The sequence below is a fragment of the Hippopotamus amphibius genome, chromosome 6 (genome assembly GCF_030028045.1).
Source record: "Hippopotamus amphibius kiboko isolate mHipAmp2 chromosome 6, mHipAmp2.hap2, whole genome shotgun sequence".
Classification (NCBI taxonomy): domain Eukaryota; kingdom Metazoa; phylum Chordata; class Mammalia; order Artiodactyla; family Hippopotamidae; genus Hippopotamus; species Hippopotamus amphibius.
Window position 1 is genome coordinate 156,389,345 of NC_080191.1, and position 9,809 is coordinate 156,399,153.

Here is a 9,809-nt window from a genome sequence, read left to right on the forward strand (position 1 = left end):
TACTTTGGCTGTGCTAGGTCTTAGCTGCGGCACGCAGGATCTTTGTTGCGGCATGTTTAGTTGCGGCGTGTGGGATGCTTACCTGGGACATGCGTGTGGGATCTAGTTTCCCAACCAGGGAAGGAACCTGGGCCCCCTGCACTGGGAGTGCGGAGTCTTACCCACTGGACCACCAGGGACGTCCCTAGCATTATGTTTTTAAGGTTAATCCATGTTGTAGCATGTATGAGTACTTTATTCCTTTTTATGTCTGAATAATGTTCCACTATATAGATGTGCCATGCTTTGTTTATCCCTTTATCAGTTGGTGGACATTTGGTTTGTTTCTACCTGTGGGTACTATAAATAGTACCCAAATATTTAATTTTTTGAGCAACTTCCAAACTGTTTTACAAAGAAGATGCACAATTTTATATTCCTACCACTCTTTAGCACTGAGAAAGCTCCAAAGTGTACAGTGGTGGGGAGGGAGTAGACAAACCCCTGAGCTGATCTCTCCGGGAGCCACCTAATAGATCAAAACACACAACCACAATCCTTTGAAAACAATGTCCACTTTGCTCCCTCTGGCACTATCAAGAGTCTGGGACACCATCTTCATGATTGCCACCTGAGCTAGCAGGTAGTTTCTTTCCTCGTAAGTGTTCTCTTGGGTGTTGTAAGCTTTTGATTAGATTCCAGAGTTCTGAAAAAGTTGATTCTGACATTTTTTTTTTTAGCTTAATCATTGCTTTAATGGTGGGATGGCGTTTTGGAGTTTTCTACTCTGCCATTTTTGGTAATATCATTCCTGTTATTTATTTTTTAATATATTTATTTCTTTTGTTTTATCAGTTTGGCTCAGCTCAGATTGACTCAGACTCAGCTTTAGTCTTTTCTGTAGAGAGCAATAGCTAAAATTTCAGTTCAGTTCTTCTAGCCTTATTTGGACTGATTGGAATTTGTTCTGTGCAAACATTGTTCAAGAGTTGGCCAGAGCTTTGGACAGAGTTTATACACAGAATTTGGGACACTCATCTCTGGCTCTCTTCTTTCTGGGATGTCCTTTCTTTCTAGATGTTGTGATTACCCTGGATCCTTTCTTTAACACGTCAAGCCAGTAAGACTGTGTACTTCTATCTAGTTTTTAATGTTCCAGATGTCATGTACTTGGGCCTCAGTTCTTTGCTTTTTAAAAAATTTAAGAGGAGTACTTAACGTGAGGTTTCAGGCACCACTTTGTTGGTATTGAGTATTGGGCATCTATAGAAATCTTCTAGATCTGCCATAACAAAATACCACAGAACAGGTGGCTTGAACAACAGCAATTTATTTTTCACAGTTCTGAAGGCTGTAAGTTCAAAATCAGGATGTTGGCATGTTTGATTTCTCCTGAGGCCTCACTCCTTGGGTTGCAGATGGACACCTTCTTGCTGTATCCTCACATGGCCTTTCTTCTGTTCGTGCATAGCAGACCTCTGGTGTCTCTTTCTCTTCTTATAAGGACACTAGTCATATTGGATTAGGACCCCACCCTTATGACCTCAGTTATCCTTAATCACCTCTTTAAAGGCCCTGTCTCCAAATGCAGTCACTATGGGGGTTAGGGCTACAGCATATGAATTTGGGGGAACATAATTCAGCCCAGAACAGCATCATTTTAGTCTCATGACATAACTGAGATCTAGGAGAGCTGTGCTTATTCATCCTAGGCAGGGATGTAAAATTTAAAAATAAAAAAGAAAGAAAAATTCAAAATCAGCTTCCCAAAGAAAATACCCGAATTATGAGTGTCGTGGCCATCCCTAGGTGGCTGAGTGACAGTTGTATACCAGAGTTCTTGGTTTTGCTTTTCTGCTAGTGAAAACAAAACTTGTCATATGGAAACAATCAGTGGAGTATTTCCAACTAATTGTTAGTTCCCTTTAAAAGCAAAGAAATGATAACAAAAGTTAAAGTTTATAGATATTTTTTCTCTCTGCCTAATCATAGGTGCTATTAGCAATGAGGAATCGAGAATGCTTAGGCGTTATTTTACAGAGAGAAATGAATTTGTTCCATAAATATCATAGTTTGTTTTAGATGGTGTTGCTGGATGCACATAGTGCCTCAGTTAGAGAATGTTCTTTGAACACAAACATTTCAGATATTGGTAGCAGATATATATAGTTACGGTAAAGCTAGCTAAGTGCAGTGTTGTCAGAATGGAACTGTACTCATGACTCAGCTGCTGCTGGTTGCTAAATTCATAGTAACATGCTACTTCACTGTCCATTGGTCCTCTTTTTATGAAACTGGCTTCTGCATGATGTTAACCACGAACTCATCTTTAATGCCAGATTCTAAGCCTGCTTCAAATATTTGGGCATCCCTCAGGGGGCCTTGTTGGTTCACTTTTGTGCCATGTCATAGAGATTATGTTTCCCTAGCCAAGATATTGGGACTCATGATTCTGATGATGAGATAAAAAAATTGAGATTGAGACCATTCCAGCACATCTAGGGTATATGATATAGTATATGGTTCCTATAAAGACAAGCCTAAGATGCTTGGCAAAGAAAGCCAGGGTATTGTCTACTGGCTGAACTGTTTCTGGAGAGGAACTCCTACGGGAATGGGTTAACATGGGTATTCTGTAAGTCTTCAGAATAACTTCAGCAAGAAACCAGAAGATTCGGGTTCAGCTGGGGCCTTAATTAAATTGAATTGATTAGAATATTCCTGGGAAGTCCACAGCTTCCTGTGTACTTTTTGAAACCCATGACCAGTATGAACTTTGTTTTTCAAACTGTTTGCTAAAACATTTTAAGCAAACTATATGAGTCTTTCTTTTGATTGTGTTTCTAACTGAATTACCATCTGCTATTTGGAAATCATAATTAGTTTTGAAATTTACATTTAAATATACATTGTGCACTATCACACTGATTGGTCTAAGATAAGGAGAAGAGAATTATTCTTATAGTTTGGTCTTATCATTCACTCCAGTGCTTCATCTATTACACGGAATCCCAAATGTATCTTAAAAACCCTGATAGGTGTATAGAGGCTGAAACTGCTTATTATTCTTTCCTCAGCTCCTCATTTTTGCAGCATCTCTCATTCATTTAGAACACAGTTTTAATTTCCATGACCACTTTGGCTTTTCTGTGTTCTCTTAAAGGAAAACTGCCAAGGTCGATAGGTTCAAATTTGACTTTTATTCCTAAGTACATTTATGCATTGCCAAGATCTTCCTGCTTCCTTACATGCTTTTGATTTTAATGGTTGATTCATTGCCAGTTGACTCAAGGACCAAGCAATTACAATAATGTCAGCCCTCAAATCTGATTGTATAAATCCAGAACAGTATGCTGCTTTTCTTTGTACTTAAAGAATGTAACAAGAACAGTGCCCAGGAATCAATTTAAGAACAACAGGCCATTGAGTTAAAGCATCATTATCATTAAGAGGTATTTTTACAATGCTTGGCACTTTTCAGTGGATGCAATGATTAGATCTAGGTTCTTAGCCCACTCCTACCATGGCTTATTAGGTGACCTTGGGCAAGTCACCCTAATGCTTCTGCGCTTCCTTATTTGTAAAATGAGGGGTTGGATTCAATGTTTTTCCAGGTTATTTCAGATTCTTAACTTTATGATTAATAAAATTGCTGAATATTTTTTGAGTTAATCCCATTTTTATGAATAAAAATGGAACCACAGTGATATTGAAATTCTGGGTTATACAGTAAGTCTTACAATACTGATATGAATTCCTAATTCTTGATTCATGGTAACACTACTTTATTGGTTTAAAAACTTGAATAATACAAAGCCAACTTTTAGAGGAAAAGATATTTTAGACTTCTGATGTTGACAAATTATTTATTGTGAACTGTGTAAATAGTTATGTAAAATTAGGCATACATGTCTTATGCTTGTAGCTTTTATAAAATTGAAGGAAATCAATAAATTAAACATAAAAAACCCTAAAAATTTAACTTAATAAGCTGGTAGATGTTGTTTTACTGAAACCAAATCATCTATTGAATGTTACATTTAATCCTGTCTGTTAAGCAATGGGTTTCTTTGAATTTGGCACAACTAATTAATAGTGCCATGTCATGACTCAACTGTTTAACCAATTTCCTTTATTTGCACAGTGAACTGGGATGTTATTTGACCTCAACTAAGTACAAGCATATCGTTTATTTACTAAACCTACCTTTCACTTTTCTTTTTAGCTTTTAATAATTAAAGCAGTATAATTTAGTGCCAGTGTGAATGTAACACGGACATGAGAACTGAAGTTATGTGGCAGAAATTAGTTATTTATTTGTTCATTAGTAATTCATATACCAGATACTTCTATGTGCCAGTCCCTGTTCTAGGCACTGGGGATACAGCAATGAATAAAAATGAAAAAGGCTATGCCCTTACAGAGCTTAAATTCTACTAGGAATCATCAAGATGATTTAGAATATCAATTTTAGATTATTATAAAATGAAAATGGAAATAAAAATATTCCTGTAAGGAACTTGTTGACCCTTGGGAATAGGTCCATGGTACATTTCTAAGAGATCCATGGATCCAAATTTGAGAAAGCTTACTTGCTTTAGTTTCTTTCTTTTGCATTATGAACTTCCTAACTTTTGCAATACGTTTAAAAATAGAATAGTTTATCTAGTTCACAGCTTTTACTAAAATTTTAATTTGCAAGAAGTTGCAACCTGGGCCATATTGCCCAGCAAGCTAAGTTAAGGCATCATGGCAAAATGGAAAGAGCTTCTGTTCAGGGATCTGAAGACTGGGTCTCTGGCCTTGTTCTGTCATTTAGCAGACTGTTGTGACCTTGAGGAGGGCATTTAACCTCTCTGAACTCCAGTTTTCTCATCTTCAAAATTGTAAGGGTGCCCTAATCATTTATCTGTATCTTTTTTTGGGGAACTATATAACTCTGAGAACCAGATGCATCCTGTGAAGCCTAACCATACTAAAAGGCTTTTACACACAAAATTTTGCTTATGAGTTCAGAGGATTTATGAACTCCCACTACTCAGATAACCACTGTTGGTATTTTGTTGTAAATGTTTTCTCTTCTTTTAGTTAGTGATTATTGTCTGTCTTAACAATACATTGTGGCAATTTTTCCATGGAAAAATATTCTTCTTCAACATAATTTTAATGAACGTATATAGATGTATTATAATATATTTATGCAATGGCTTATCACCAGACATCATAGTAAACCGCTGTCCTTTGCATAGTATCAATTCTCCCTGTTAGTGGTAAGTGTATCCCACATTTCTTTCTTTTTCTTGATGTGGACCATTTTTAAAGTCTTTATTGAATTTGTTACAATATTGCTTCTTTTTTATGTTTTGGTTTTTTGTCTGCCAGGCATGTGGGATCTTAGCTCCCCAACCAGGGATGGAACCTGCACCCCCTACATTGGAAGGTGAAGTCTTAACCACTGCACCTCCAGGGAAGTCCCTTATCCCACATTTCTTTTGTAAACTCCTACTACCCAATTTTTAGCCATATGTTTTGGGTGAGATTGCTCTAGCAAAGTCATATAATCAGGATCAAGGTGGATATATAACCAAGTTAGAGCTAGGGTGATGCAAGAATACATTTGTCAGAACTTTTGTGAAAAAGAAGATTTTCATGCTCTGGATTTGGTGGTATTCAAATGATGACCATTAAGTGGACCAGTTAGAAGATGAAGCTGACCCTCAGAATAAGCAGACTCAGAAGATTCATTCTGGTGACATTGTTGGAACCTGAAGATAGCCTTAAAGCCTGCCTCTCTTGTGGTTATTTTTTGTTGCTGGGGTTTTTTTTGTTTTTTGTTTTTTTGGTTTCTTTTTTTTTAGTTACAAGAGCCAATACATTTTCTTTTTTGTTTAAACTCTTATAAGTTGAGTTCTTGGTCACTTGCAACCTAAAGAACGCTAAATACAGGCAATTAGGTTATTTTTGAAATTTTGGCTGTTATAAATAGTTGCAATGAGTATCTTCACACTGTTAACTCTTTGGAGTATCTTTAATTATTTCTTTAGTGCTAATTCCTAGAATTCTTGAGCGTGATTGTCTGGTTCTGTTTTCTGCATCATGAATGACAGAACTCATTCAGTTACAAATGGATGTAGATTGAATGGTTTATTAGTGTGAACCAATGGTAATATAATAATTTTTCTTTCCAAGCCAGGAGTCAATCCATGGTTATGCATTGCACTTAGTTGTTTTGCTTCTGTAGTCTCCTTTAACTTGTAGTAGTTCCTTGATCTTTTTTTTTTTTCTTTCATGCCACAGATACTTTTGGAAAATATCTGCCAGTTGTTTTACAGAATGTCTCTCAGTTGGTTTGCCTCTTTCCTTATGAGTAAATCCAGACTAGGAATTCTTGATAGGAAAATTATGTAAGTGATGTTGTGTCCTCAGTGCATCATATTAGAGGCTATGTGATGTCAATTGTCCCATTATTGGTGATGTTAACCATTTTCCTTTGGAAATTAGTAATATGTGGGAAGAGTCTCTGACACTGTGTGTGTCCTTTTCTCTTTAAAGTATCACCCAATAGCTATAACATCTTTTGCTGAATATTGCTTGAATTATTTCTGTGATGGTTGTAAAATGGCATTTTCTAACTCTGTCATTCCTTTTACATTTGTCAATTGATATTCTGCAGTTAGAATGAGCTTTTTCTTCTTTCTCATTCATTCATTCATGTTTACTATCGATATGTACTCTTGCATTCTTGTTTTTTTAAATGGATTATAATTGTTTGGGGTTCTTTTTAACTAACTAATTTATTTTTGGCTGCATTGGGTCTTTGTTGGTGCACGCAGACTTTTCTCTAGTTGCAGTGAGCGGAGGCTACTCTTCGTTGCAGTGTGTGGGCTTTTCATTGCGGTGGCTTCTCTTGTTGTGGAGCACGGGCTCTAGGTGTGTGGGCTTCAGTAGTTGTGGTGCACGGGCTTAGTTGCTCTGTAGCATGTGGGGTCTTCCCTGACCAGAGCTCGAACCTGTGTCACCTGCATTGTTAGGCGGATTCTTAATTAACCACTGCACCACCAGGGAAGCCCTATAATTCTTTGTTATTATCAGTCTTTGTCAAAATAAAATTTTATTTTTGGAATAATTTAGGTATACAGAAAAATTGCAGAGATAGTGTAGAGAGAGTTCCTATATACTCCTCACCCAGTTTCCCCTAATGTTAGCATCTTATATTGATAAGATATAGTCAAAACTAAGACACTAACTTTGGAACATTGCTGTTAATTAAATTAGAGACTTTATTTGCCTTTCACAGGTTTTTCTAGGATCCAGTCCAGGATACCACAATTCATTTAGACAATATAGTTCCTTAATTTCCTGTGATCTGTAGTGGTTTCTCAGTCTTTCTTTATTTTCATGACCTTAACAGTTTTGAAAGTTACTGGTCAGGTATTTTGTAGATAGTCCTTCACTTTAGGTTTGTCTGATATTTTCTCATTATTAGACTGGGGTTATGAATTTGGGGGAAGGATATCACAGAGGTAAGGTGCTTTTTTCATTGCATTATATTTAGGTGGTGCATGATATTAACCTGACTCATCACAGATGATGTTAACTTTGATCATTTGCTTAAGGAATTAAGTATTTGCCAGATTTCTCTACTGAAAATTTCTATTTTCCCCTTTCCTTTCTCTATTCTTTAGAAGCTAGACTCTCTTCTTTGGAAAGAGGCCCACACTCAAGTGGATTTAAATTAAGCTTCACTTCTTGAAGGAGGGAATGTCTACATATATTGTTTGAAATATTGTTTCTTCTGTAAGGAATATTTGCCCCTTCAATTTGTTCCCATTTATTTGTTAAATCATTAATCTATATCGGTATTGACTCATGCATATTTATTTTATACTTTGGGTTATATAATCCAGTACTACATTGTTAATTTTTTTACTCAAATCGTTCCAGTTTCAGCCATTTGTAGTTCTTTCAGGTTGGCTTCTCAGTCTTTTTTACATGTTCCTCCCCAGCCCAGCAATTTCTTACTTTCTAATATTACAAAATGCTCCAGGCTGATCTTCTATTTTCCTTCTCCAGCCCTAGAATTAGCTCTTTCTCTAAATATTATTTTTGATTCTCAATTTTTCCAAGATTTGGCTAGTGAGAACCTTTTAAAGCTGGCTTCTTGGTTATTTTAACAGGTCCCATCAATTTTTGAGCAGTTTAAACTTTGTTGTACAATAAGATGTTCCAATTTCATCTAACTGCATTTTTCTTCTGCTGTGAAATGCTCTATTTCTTCAGAGAGTCCTGGTTCATTTTATTGGGGAATATTTAGAAGTCAATATCTAGGCACTAGGTGTGTTAATTGCTATTGGGTACTCACTGCTTTTAGGATCTTTCTGCAGACAGAGCTGGGTTCAGGGTTCTTAGGCTTATCTCATTCCATATTTATATTATTCTTTTCCAACAATGAGAACTAGGGCTCCCAATAACTTTAGTATTTTCTCAGTACTACAATACACACAACAGAATTAGAACCCTCATATCACTATGAATTACTAAATAGAGTTCAAGATTTGTTTGCAGTTCCTTTTATACCTTCAGCTTGAGGGTGTATAGTCAAAGTGTTGATGTATTAGTCAGGGTTCTTTAGAAAAACAGGACCAATAGGAGATATTTAATATATATACATAAAAATGAGGAAAAAGCTCATACAGTTATGAAAGTTGAGAAGTTCCATGATCTGCTGTCTGCAAACTGGAGACTCAGGAAAGCCAATGACGTAATTCAGTCCGAGTCTGAAGGATCAAGAACCAGGGGAGCTAATGGTATAAATCCCAGTTCAAGGGCCAGGGAAGATGAGATGAGATGCCCTAGCTAAACAGTGAAACAAGAGAAAAGGGACTAATTCTTCCGTCCTCTGCCTTTTGTTCTAGTAAGGCCCTCAAGGAATTGGATGATGCCCACCCACATTGAGGAGGGTAGTTTAATTTACTGAGCACACTGATTCAAATGCTAATCTCATTCTGAAACACTGTCACAGACACACCCAGAAATAATGTCTGGGCACCTCAGGTTGACAATGTCGTGGTCAGTCAAGTTGACACATGAAATTAACTACCACAATTGTGTTCTAAAGCAGGGGTCAGCAAACTTTTTCTGTAAAGGGCCAGATAATTATTTTTGGTATTGTGGGCCACATTATCTCTGCTGCTACTACTCAACTCTGCCATTGTAGCAGGAAATCAGCCATAGATAATATATAACAAAAAAACCTTTGATGTGTTCCAATAAAACTTTATGTGCAAAAAGCAGGCAGTGATCTAGGTTTGGTCAGCGAGCCATAGGTTCTTGGATTCTAAAATTACCTAGATTCTTTTTTTTTCTTTTTTAATACATTGTTTTCTTTAGACTGAAGACATATAGTCCCAGTTCCTTGCATTCATTTCTCTTTTCTTTTCTTTTCTTTTCTTTTTTGAGGTCATATTATTTATTTTAAGTGGAATTATATTCTTATTTCTCTTTGCAGTCAATTTTAGGGCTTGCTTTCCTAATATTTGTGGATTTAATTTTATTAATGATTAGTAGAATTTTTGATATTCTTTCTTCCGAATTTTGTTTTGTACCCTGGGCAAGTTGCTTAATCTAGGAGAAATAACTTTGGTTTTCTAATTTAAAAAATTACAAGTGTAGACAGAGAATTTAAATAAGATTGCCCTGACACTGTGCTAAGTGCTTTACATGCAGTATCTTAGTCAATGCTTATCATAGTACTACCACATTTTACTGAATCTAAGATTCCATAGATTATAAGACATGCTTTTTCTCATTTCAGAGATGTTAAAATGTTA